Source organism: Piliocolobus tephrosceles, chromosome 7 (genome assembly GCF_002776525.5).
Source record: "Piliocolobus tephrosceles isolate RC106 chromosome 7, ASM277652v3, whole genome shotgun sequence".
Classification (NCBI taxonomy): Eukaryota; Metazoa; Chordata; class Mammalia; order Primates; family Cercopithecidae; genus Piliocolobus; species Piliocolobus tephrosceles.
Window position 1 is genome coordinate 104046328 of NC_045440.1, and position 12238 is coordinate 104058565.

General features: G+C 40.8%; 1 long non-coding RNA gene across 1 annotated transcript; it reads right to left on the reverse strand.

Annotated features, from left to right (window-relative positions):
* Window positions 1–1854: 1854 nt before the first annotated feature.
* On the reverse strand, window positions 1855–11328 carry LOC111520874. Its single transcript, XR_002724786.1, has 3 exons — window positions 11154–11328; window positions 8636–8728; window positions 1855–2245 (listed from the first exon to the last, which is right to left on the reverse strand). It is a non-coding gene; the product is annotated as an uncharacterized LOC111520874 (long non-coding RNA).
* Between the last annotated feature and the right edge of the window lie 910 nt (window positions 11329–12238).

Consider the following 12238-nt stretch of genomic DNA (forward strand, 5'->3'; position numbering starts at 1 on the left):
AGAAAGAAAGAAAGAAAGAAAGAAAGAAAGAAAGAAAGAAAGAAAGAGAAAGAAAGAAAGAAAGAAGAAAGAGAGAGAGGGTTGAGGTAGGGGTTTTACATTTGTCCTTCAACTGTGGGCTGACCATAGTGACTTCCCTGCTGTCCACATAAGGGTGATTGCTTGTTGTGCCCAGTGTTGGCTGCTGGTACCAACAATTTCCCTGTACGCTGAGAGGACACACAGGCTGCTACTAAGAGAGACCAGAGGTGTAAAGACTCTTATAACCCACCCAATAGCTAGCATCTCTTTTTTTCCTTAGAAACAGAACATTAAGGCAAGGAGCGGTGGCTCATGCCTGTAATCCCAGAACTTTGGGAAGCCGAGGTGGGTGGATCACCTGAGATCGGGAGTTCGAGATCAGCCTGACCAACATGGTGAAACCCCATCTCTACTAAAAATACAAAATTATCAGGGTGTGGTGGCGAATGCCTGGTAATCCCAGCTACTTGGGAGGCTGAGGCAGGAGAATTGCTTGAACCCAGGAGGTGGAGGTTGCAGTGAGCCGAGATCGTTCCACTGCACTCCAGCCTAGGCGACAAGAGCAAAACTCCATCTCAAAAAAAAAAAGGAACATTAATTTTATTTAGCTGGGCAATGGCCCCCAACTAAAACACTAGATTTCCCTGTCTCCTTTGCATGTAGGCATGTGACTAAGTTCTAAATAATGAGACATTAGCAGAAGTGTTCTGAGAGACTTCTGGGATTCAAGGGACCTAACTCAACAGGAAGTGAATTCTTTTGTTCCCTCCTCCTTCCTGATGGCTGAAATGAAACATGATGGCTTCCCCTCCTCCTTCCTGATGGCTAAACTGAAACATGATGGCTAACGTGCAACACGATGGCTGACACTCAAATAGCTAGCTTGGAGAGCAGAGTCTACTCTGTAGATGAGCAGTGCTTCCAAAGCTTTAAAGTGCATGCGAATCGCCTAGGGATCTTGTTAACACTGCAGACTGATTCAGTAGGTGTTGGATGTGTTTCCTACATTCCCTAGTTCTGTTCATAAAGGGAGCGTAGGTGCAGTGACCACCCTGATGTATAGGAGCACACCTGACACCCAGATCTTGGCTTCCAAATGCCATATTGCACTAAAAGAAACCAGGGCTTCTTGCAAAAATGGGTAACCGCAGGGCAGGGGCAGGGAGGATATTAGACAAGACTGGCACATCTTGTGCCATAAAGCCAGGAAGTAAGCTGGGTACGGTGGCTCACACCTGTAGTCCCAGCACTTTGGAAGGCTGAGGTAGGCTGATCACAAGGTCAGGAGTTCGAGACCAGCATGGCCAACAAGGTGAGGCCGAGGCAGGAGAATCGCTTGAACCTGGGATTCACTGCAGAAGTTGCAGTGAGCTGAGATCACACCACTGCACTCCAGCCTGGGTGACAGGGTGAGATTCCATTTTGAAAAATAAATAAATAAATACAATAAAATGAATAATAGGGACATGTCAAAAGGTCAAAGAAGCCAACTTGAAGGATCTGCCACGAGTCACATCAGGGACAACCTAAGCACTAAAATTAATAATGATAGTCATCGTTTCCTGCTGGGGAACCAAAGAAAACAGAAAAAAAAAATTTAAATAATGATAGTAATAGATTATAACTCATTGACTAAAATAGGAAACCATAAACTCATACAGATACAAATAAATCAGTGAACAAGTGAATGTTTGATGGGCAAGGAAACATTTACATAGTTTCAAAATACCTCCCTACAACACAGTAATTATAAAGAGAAAAATAGCAACTTTACAGTGGCAGATAACAACTTAATCAAATGCTCAAAACGAACGCCATTGGTAATGAGATAAAATAGAATCACAGGCCACCAGACAGGATGTAATGAGGAGAGTGCAATGTCAATTCTGTGACATTTCCACCAAAAATGTATCATTTCAGTTTAATAATAAAGAGGTATCTGACAAATCCAGATTGAAAGATATTCTAGAGAATAACTGGTCTATAATGTTCAAAAGTGTCAAGGTCATGAAAATCAAGGATAGACTGAAGAACTGCTCCAAAGTAAATGAGCAATTCTTATGTTTTAGGCACGACAATAAAATGTAGCTTCCGATTTTGAACTAGATCCTTTTGCTATGGAGGACATTATTGAAATAATCAAGGAACTTGAGTGGGGCGTGAGAATTCGATGGTGCTGATCGTTTCCATGGTGGTCTCATGGTTATGGAGAACGTCCTTGTTTCTAGGAAATAAATATGTGTTTGGGGTATAATGCATTAGGTTAGCAGCTCTCAAATGGTTTAGAAAATAAATTTTTGTACTGTGTTTCCACCTTTTCCACAGCCTTTGTCATTGTTTCAAATTTAAAAAATTAAATTCCATTATTTAAAAAAGCTTAGCACAAAAGCAAGACATTTTGATTCTGCTACTCTGTTGTAGGGGATGTGGAGGCTTGGACGTGGATATGATTGTTTTGATTTGTTTAAAAATGTAAAATCCTTCTTTAGGTACAATGGACTTAAGTTTCACTTCAGACCTAACTTGCCATCTCGCCCCCGACCCCTCTCAATTATGAAGGACTTTTACTTTCTGCTGAATTCTGAGTTAGTTTTTAAAAGGAGTTATTAGTTTTAAAATAAGAGCGAGAACAAAACAATGAAGACACCTTTTAAAAATATGCTGTAACTGGGTTACCCTCTAAGGTTGTGCTGTTTAGTGCCTCTTCATACCTCACCTCCAAACAATTAAAAATATTAAATTGTTAAAATGTAAAATATTAATATACTTAATATAATGAATTACAGTATAATTAAGTATAATATATAATTAAGTATAATACATAAATATAGTAAAATTAAGTATAATAAAATATACTTAAAATATTCAGTATAACATGTCCAGGGGCAGTGGCTCATGCCTGTAATCCCAGCATTTTGGGAGGCTAGGGTGGGTGGATCACTGGAGGCCAGGAGTTTGAGGCCAGCCTGACCAATATGGTGAAACCCCCTCTGTACTAAAAATATAAAAATCAGCTAGGCACAGTGGTCTGCGCCTATAATCCCAGCTACAGAAGAGACTGAAGCAGGAGAATCGCTTGAACCCGGGAGGTGGAGGTTGCAGTGAGCCAAGATTGTGCCACTGCACTTTAGTCTGGGCAACGGAGTGAGACTTCATCTCAAAAAAATAAAAAATAAAAATAAAAATAATACACTGGACTTTATCCAAATTAAAATCTTCTGCTCATCAAAAGATGCCATCAAGAGAATGAATAGATAAGTTGTCTATTAGACATACAGAATGGGAGACTATATTCAAGACAGATGTACATGACAAAGGACCTGTATCCAGAACATATAAAGAAATTCTACATCTTAGCAATGAGGAGACAAAAACCCAATTAAAAATAATTGGGCAAAAGTCTTGAACAGACACTTCACAAGAGATATGAATGGCCAATATGCAAGAAAAAAAGTGCCCAGAATCCCTAGTCATCAGTAACAGGAACCTTTAAATTAAAAGAAGCTTAAGAGATATGTTGACCAACACAAATAACTAGAACTTATTTAAACCTTAATTCAGACAAACAACATGTAAAAAAATTATAAAACAACTGGAGATATATGAACACTCACTGGATATTTTATATTAAGGTATTCTTGACCGGGTACCGTGGCTCACGCCTGTAATTCCAGCACTTTGGGACACTGAGGCGGGCGGATCACTTGAGGTCAGGAGTTTGAGACCATCATGGCCAACATGGTGAAACCCTGTCTCTACTAAAAATACAAAAATTAGCTGGCCATGGAGGCACAAGCCTGTAGTCTCAGCTAATCGGGAGGCAAAGGCAGGAGAATCGCTTGAACCCAGGAGGTGGAGGTTGCAGTGAGCTGAGACACTGCCACTGCACTCCAGCCTGGGCGACAGAGTGAGAGTCTGTCTCAGAAAAAAAGGAGAAAGAGAGAGAAAAAGGAATTCTTATTCATTTATTTTAACTGGGATAATGGTATTGTGGCAGTAATTTTAAAGTCTTTATCTTTTATATATATTTTGAAATAGTTACAGATAAAATGATATGAGGTTTGAAATTTGCTTCAGAATAATCTAGGGACATGTGAATTGGGGAAATGAAAATGAAAGAAAATGAACCAAATGTTGAGAGTTGTTGAAAGCAGGTGATAGGAACACTGGCCTTATTACATTACTTTATATACTTTCGTACACATTTGCAAGTTTCCAAAATAAAAAGAGAAAAGGGCAAAACAAACAAACAAAAAAAAAATTGAGAGGAGAAGCAAGAGAGGAGAGAGAAGGGAAAGTAGAATAAGATCATTGAGTGTTAGATTGTAAGTTGATACCATTAAAAAATTGACAGACCAGATAATAAAAGGTTTAGTTAAAAAAGAAAAAAAAAAGGGCCAGGCGCAGTGGCTCATGCCTATAATCCCAGCACTTTGGGAGGCCGAGGCAGGGGGATCACGAGGTCACAAGTTCAAGACCAGCCTGGCCAACATGGTAAAACCCCATCTGTACTAAAAATACAAAAATTAGCCGGGCGTGGTGGCACATGCCTATAATCCCAGCTACTTGGGAGGCTGAGGCAGAAGAATTGCTTAAACCCGGGAGGTGGAGGTTGCAGTGAGCAGAGATCATGCCATTGCACTCTAGCCTGGATGACAGAGCAAGATTCTGTCTCGGAAACAAACAAACAAACAAAAACAGGTGGACTGGGCTCGGTAGTTCATGCTTGCAATCCTGGCACTTTGGGAGGCTGAGGCAGGAGAGTTGCCTGAGCCCCAAAGTTCAAGACCAGTCTGGGCACCATAGTGAGACCTCATCTCTTCAAAAAATAAAAAATAAATTCGTCAAGCATGGTGATAAGTGGTTGTCTCAGCTACTTGTGAGGCTGAAATGGGAGGATCACTTGAGCCTGGGAATTTGAGACTGAAGCGAGCAGTAATCACACCACTGCACTCCAGCCCAGGCAACACAGTGAGACCCCATCTCAAAAAAAAAAAAAAAAAAAAGTAACATAATTAGAACAAAAATGAAAACGTTCCTAAATACCAAAAGGAAAAATAGTAAAGATGATGTACTACATAAAGAAAAACATAACATTACATATCTAGCAATAAGGTATTAAATGTGTCAAAGTACATGTTGAATACTAAAAGACACAATTCATAATGGATATGCATACATGAACATACATACACATATATTTTACTTTATTCAAAATATATATATCAGTACATATATTTATATGCACGTATCTCCTATATAAATTACGTGTGTGTGTAGGTATATGGAGATACATATCTCCATCCTAAAGCTGGCATCTTACATAACAGTGAAATACTAAAGACTTTTCGACTAAGGTCAGAAACAAGACAAAGATGCCTACTGTCTCCACTACTTTATTGATTGATTGATTGATTGATTGATTGAGACAGAGTCTGGCTTTGTTGCCCAGGCTGCGTGCAGTGACGGGATATCGGCTCACTGCAACCTCCACCTCCGGGGTTCAAGCAATTCTCCCACCTCAGCCTCCGAAGTAGCCGAGATTACAGGTACCTGCTACCACTTGCGGCTAATTTTTGTATTTTTAGTAGAGATGGGGGTTTCGCCATGGTGGTCAAGCTGGTCTCAAACTCCTGACCTCAAGTGATCCGCACATCTAGGCCTCCCAAAGTGCTGAGATTACAGGTGTGAGCCACCACATCCGGCTCACTAGTATTTACACAACAGGTATTTGACCAATACAATTAGACAAAGCAAAGGCATAAAAATTAGAAGAAAAGAAAAAGTGAAAGTATCTCTATTTGTACATGACATGATAGCACACCTGAGACCCTGGGAAAAAATGATAAAATAAACTCAATCTAAAAAAAAAAATCAATGTAGCAGTATATAAAAATAACATACAAAAATCAGCACAAGTAATGTTTTTTCATATACACAAGTAATAACCAGTTGGGATATATAATGGTGGAAGAAAAACCCCCATTTACAAAAGCAACAAAAAGCTAAAATAGAAATAAAACTTAACAAGAAATGTTTGGCCGGGCGCGGTGGCTCAAGCCTGTAATCCCAGCACTTTGGGAGGCCGAGACGGGTGGATCACGAGGTCAGGAGATCGAGACCATCCTGGCTAACACGGTGAAACCCCGTCTCTACTAAAAAAATACAAAAAAACTAGCCGGGCGAGGTGGCGGGCGCCTGTAGTCCCAGCTACTCCGGAGGCTGAGGCAGGAGAATGGCATAAACCCGGGAGGCAGAGCTTGCAGTGAGCTGAGATCCGGCCACTGCACTCCAGTCCAGGCGACAGAGCGAGACTCCGCCTCAAAAAAAAAAAAAAAAAAAAAAAAAAACAAGAAATGTTCAAAACCTATATGAATGAAACTATGAAACACTCTTGAAAGACCTGAAAGTGAACTTAAACAAAAAGAAAGACTTCTGTTCTTGCCTAGGATATCTCAGCTTCATTAAGATTTCAATTCTAGGCAGGGTGTGGTGGCTCATGCCTGTAATCCCAGCACTTTGAGAGGGAGGACAAGATGGGAGGATCACTTGAGATCAGGAGTTCAAGACCAGCCTGGCTAACCTGGTGAAACTCTGTCTCTACTAAAAATACAAAACTTGGTTGGACATGGTGGCCCACACGCCTGTAGTCCCTACTTGGGAGGCTGAGGCATGAGAATCGCTTGAACCTGGGAGGCAGAGGGCTGCAGTGAGCTGAGATCACACCACTGCACTCCAGACTAGGCAACGGAGTGAGGCCCAGTCTCAAAAAGAAAAAAAAAGATTTCAATTCTAAGTCAATATATAAATTTAATGTGATCCAAATATAATTCTCAAAAGGTTTTTTTTTTTTCTTCTGGAGATAGACAAATTGAAATGATCATATAGAAAAATAAATATGTGGCCGGGCGCGGTGGCTCAAGCCTGTAATCCCAGCACTTTCGGAGGCCGAGACCGGTGGATCACGAGGTCAGGAGATCGAGACCATCCTGGCTAACATGGTGAAACCCCATCTCTACTAAAAAAATACAAAAAACTAGCCGGGCAAGGTGGCGGGCGCCTGTAGTCCCAGCTACTCGGGAGGCTGAGGCAGGAGAATGGCGTGAACCCGGGAGACGGAGCTTGCAGTGAGACCAGATCACGCCACTGCACTCCAGCCTGGGCGACAGAGAGAGACTCCGTCTCAAAAAAAAAAAAAAAAAGAAAGAAAAAGAAATATGTGAGGATAGCTAGGAAAACTAAGAAGGAAGGGCTCTGGGGAGACACCAGTCCTGTAAGACATTAAACCACATTACAAAGCTGGTATGATAGAGTATGGTTGTGGAGCATGAATAGACAGACTAATGAAACAGAATAGGAAGCCCAGAAATAGACACAATTACAAATAGAAATTTAGTGTATGATAAAGGTGGTACCAGAAGTTACCAGGGAAAAGGTGGGCTTTTAAATAAATGATATTCAAACAACCAAACATGCCAAATCTGTCTGGCTTAGGGAGAAAAAGAGAAAGAAAAACAAAATACTGGACAGCCATTTGGGAAAAGGTAAAATTAGATCCATTCTTCACACGATCTTTTCACACAAGCATAAACTCCAAATAGATCAAAGATCTAAATGTAAAAAACGAAACTAAAAATAGTGGAAGAAAACGTGGGCAAATTTCTCCATAAAATGGGTGTAGGAAAAGTCTTTCTCATTATGACTCAAAATCTAAATGAAATGAAAGATTGATAAATTTGACTACATAAAAAAACTTTTGCATGACAAAAATATCACTGTAAATAAACTTAAAAAACAAAATACAAATTGGGAGGAAGTATTCCCGACATACATCACAGACAAATGGTTACTATCCCTGATACAGCACATAAAACTGTCTTTAAAATGGAGCAGGACAACAAGTCCAAAACCCCAATAGCAAAATGGCCAAAAGGCATGAACAGACAATTCAAAAAGATATAAAAGTGGTCTACATATATATGTGTGCGGGTCACACCTGTGGTCTCAGCTACTTGGGAGGCTGAGGTGGGAGAATGGCTTGAACCCAGGATGTTAATGTTGAGACTGCAGTGAGCCGTGTTTGCCCCACTGCACTCCAGCCTGCATGACAGACTCTGTCTCAAAAAAAGAAAAAGAAAAAAAAGCATATATATATGCTCATATATATATATATATATATATATATATATATATATATACACACACACACACATATAAATGTTTAGCTTCACTCATAGTAAGAGAAATGCAGATTAAAATTACACTGGGCCAGGCACAGTGGTTCACGCCTGCAATCCTAGCACTTGGGAGGCCAAGGTAGGTGGATTGCTGAAGCCCAGGAGTTTGAGACCAGCATGCGCAACATGGTGAGACTCCCATCTCAGCAAAAATTTTAAAAAAATTAGCCAGGCGTGGTGGCATACACCTGTGGTCCCAGCTACTCCAGAGGCTGAGGTGGGAGGATGGCTTGAACCCAGGAGGTTGAGGCTGCAGTGAGCTGTAATCACACTACTGCACTCCAGCCTGAGTGAGTGAGTGAGTGAGACACTGTCTTAAATAAATAAATAAATAAATAAATAAATAAATAAATAAGGCCGGGCACAGTGGCTCATACCTGGAATCCCAGCATTTTGGGAGGCTGAGGCAGGAGGATCCCTTGAGCCCAGTAGTTTGAGACCACTCTGAACAACATGGGGAAATCCTCTCTCTACAAAAAAAAAAAAAAAAAATTAAAAATTAGCCAGGCATGGTGGCACACACCTGTGGTGGCAGTTACTTGGGAGGCTGAGGTGGGAGAATTGCTTGAGCCCAGGAGACAGAGGCTGCAGTGAGCCTAGATTGCACCATTGCACTCCAGCCTGGGTGAGAGAGCGAGACTCCATCCCAAAAAAAAAAAAAAAAAAAAAAAAAATTGGAGGTTGGATTGAGATTGAGACTTATCAGCATGGACTTTTATAACTCTTAAATTTCCTAACTCTGAAAGGGCTTAGAAGCAATGTCAAATCAGTTGCAATGAGCACACCTAAAGCCTTATCTTGGTTTTTATTCCTTAGAGGAATGTCTGGTCCCAGGGCTGGGGTAAGGGAAGTACAAAATAAATCTCGAACATCTTGTTAAGCCAAGAAGTGAGAGTGTTCAAAACATGATGGGAGATTGTTAAATGCGCACAGTACCCAATTTGAACGGGCTACGACTGGCCAAGTGTGAGAAAATGTGAGCATCAAACTAAGAATATAATGGATTATAACTCTGGTTATAAAACAATAATTCTTTAGGTCATACTGATAATCAATCAATCAATAAGTATGGGAGGTGCCCTTCCTTATACCAACTGATAACATGTGAAGGGAGTTATGAAATTGGAAAATCACCATTCTCAACCATCCTCGTAAAGGTTGGTCCAAGCAAGAATAATTAATGAATGCTAAATCTAGGGGGAAAGTTTGGTGAGGAACAGAATATTTAAATAGTTTCAAAGTGTCTCTCCACTTTGTAACTGCTAATTCGTTACAAAAGGTAAAATAGTAACTCTACAGTAGAGAAAACAGACATCATCTTAATCAAAATGATCACCAATGAGGAAGAGAGGAAGAAAATGTGCCTCAGGATGTGATACACTGGAAAAAAATACATTATTTGGGTTGGGAATAAGTTAGCTGAAATCTAATCTTAAGGAAATGCATAACAAACTCAAATTGAGGAACTTTTTTTTTTTTTTTTTTTTTTTTTTTTTTTTTGAGACGGAGTCTCGCTCTGTTCCCCAGGCTGGAGTGCAGTGGCCGGATCTCAGCTCACTGCAAGCTCCGCCTCCCAGGTTTACGCCATTCTCCTGCCTCAGCCTCCCGAGTAGCTGGGACTACAGGCGCCCACCACCTCGCCCGGCTAGTTTTTTGTATTTTTTAGTAGAGACGGGGTTTCACAGTGTTAGCCAGGATGGTCTCGATCTCCTGACCTCGTGATCCGCCCGTCTCGGCCTCCCAAAGTGCTGGGATTACAGGCTTGAGCCACCGCGCCCGGCCGGAACTTTTTTTTTTTGAGGCGGAGTCTCGCTCTGTCGCCGGGACTGGAGTGCAGTGGCCGGATCTCAGCTCACTGCAAGCTCTGCCTCCCGGGTTTACGCCATTCTCCTGCCTCAGCCTCCCGAGTAGCTGGGACTACAGGCGCCCGCCACCTCGCCTGTCTAGTTTTTGTATTTTTAGTAGAGACGGCGTTTCACCGTGTTAGCCAGGATGGTCTCGATCTCCTGACCTCGTGATCCGCCCTTCTCGGCCTCCCAAAGTGCTGGGATTACAGGCTTGAGCCACCGCGCCCGGCCTTTGAACATTTATAAAATAAGGATTGATTTAACGAAAGCTACTAAAAGGCTGAGGAACAGTTGCAGACTAAAGAAAACAAAACAAACAAAAAACAACAAAATGCAAAACATCATCCTGGACTGGAGGGAAAAAAATTTCATGAACATTATCAGAGCAGTTGAAAAAGTTGAGGTAAGAAGACTTATGATTTTTTCAGTGTTAAATTCCTGAATGTAATAATTGGTGTATAGCTATATAAGAGAACACCTTTGTTCTCAGGAAATACACAAATAAGAAGAGGGGGCCAGGCGCAGTGGCTCATGCCTGTTATCCCAACACCTTGGGAGGCCAAGGTGGGAGAACTGCTTGAGCCCAGGAGTTCAAGACCAGCCTGGACAACATAGCAAGACCCCCATCTATAAATTATATATATAAAGAATTTTTTAAAGTAGTAAGAGGTAAAGGGAAATGATATATGCAACCTATTCTAAAATGGTTCAGAAAAAATATATATATATATGCAGGAAATGAAAAAAAGAATATGTGGCAAAATGTTAAACACTGGTAAATCTGGGTAAAGGATATATGAAAATTCTGAATATTATTCTTGCAATTTTAAGCTTGAATTATTTCATTGAAAAGTAAAGAAGTATGCCATGTCTCAAGTAATCATTTTCTAATTTTAGAAATTCATAACCTGAAGAAAAATGGTATCTCATGTTTGAACCATTCATTCAAGTATTTACTGAATTCATTCAACAAGTATTTACCGAATATGCCAAGCAGTAAAGCGAGAGAGAATACCCCAGTCATGCCCCTACTCTTAAGTGCTCTTACAGAGATAGGCCTGGCTCTACGTGCTTTTTCCATTTTGCTGGAGTCAGCCCATCTAGGATTCAAACATCAGGGGTGGGTATCAATGCAAATTCCTGAATCATCGTCATTGTTTTTATCATTGTAGTTGTCATTAGCGTTGTAGTCTTTTTCTTCTTTAAATAGCAAAACCCCTTCCTAACGCCTGAGAAAAGGTGAATTAAGAGAAAGGAAATTATACGTAGCTTTGTTTTGAAGTCACAAAGTAGTAGTAATAGCATACATTTCAAGACATTTCATTTTATGAAGACAGTCATTGTTCTCATTTTAAGACTTGCTCTGATTTTGCAGAGCTTTTGAAGACATTTTCCCCTTGTTTGGGAATCAATATGAAAACATTGATTGTCCTGCAATTATCAATGTTACATTGTCTCTGGAGTTTTTGGCCTTGTTTCAACGCAATAAATCAAGTTGTAGATTGCTGGTGGCCTTAGCAGAGCAATTATCACTGCAGCACACAATATCCAGCTTGCTGCCTTATTGTGATTCAGAGACCTAGTCACAAGCTTGTTTTTTGTCTAACAGCCAAGAACTAAAAACCCAAGTTTCCATCATCAATAGAAGGAATAAATTGTGGTATATTCATACATGGAGTACTATGCGGCAACACAGGAGCTAACTACTGCTACATATGATACGGAGAAATCTCAGACAAAGCAGACAAGCACAAGTCAGTATGTGTGTATTTATTTACATGAAATTCAAAACAGCTACCACAAATATAGGACATAGGAAGAATGTCTACCTTTGGGGAAGGGGGCAAATATGAACTGAGTAGGGGCCCAAGGAAACCCTCTGAGGTACTGGAAATGTTCTACATTTTTATATGAGTGATTACAGGATATAAACATAGTCAGGGCCAGGCACGGTGGCTCACGCCTGTAATCCTAGCACTTTGGAAGGCCGAGGCGGGTGGATCACCTGAGGTTTGAGACCACCTGAGGAGTTTGAGACCAGCCTGACCAACATGGCAAAACCCGGTCTCCACTAAAAATACAAAAAATTAGCTGGGCATGGTGGCGGGCGCCTGTAATCCCAGCTACTCGGAG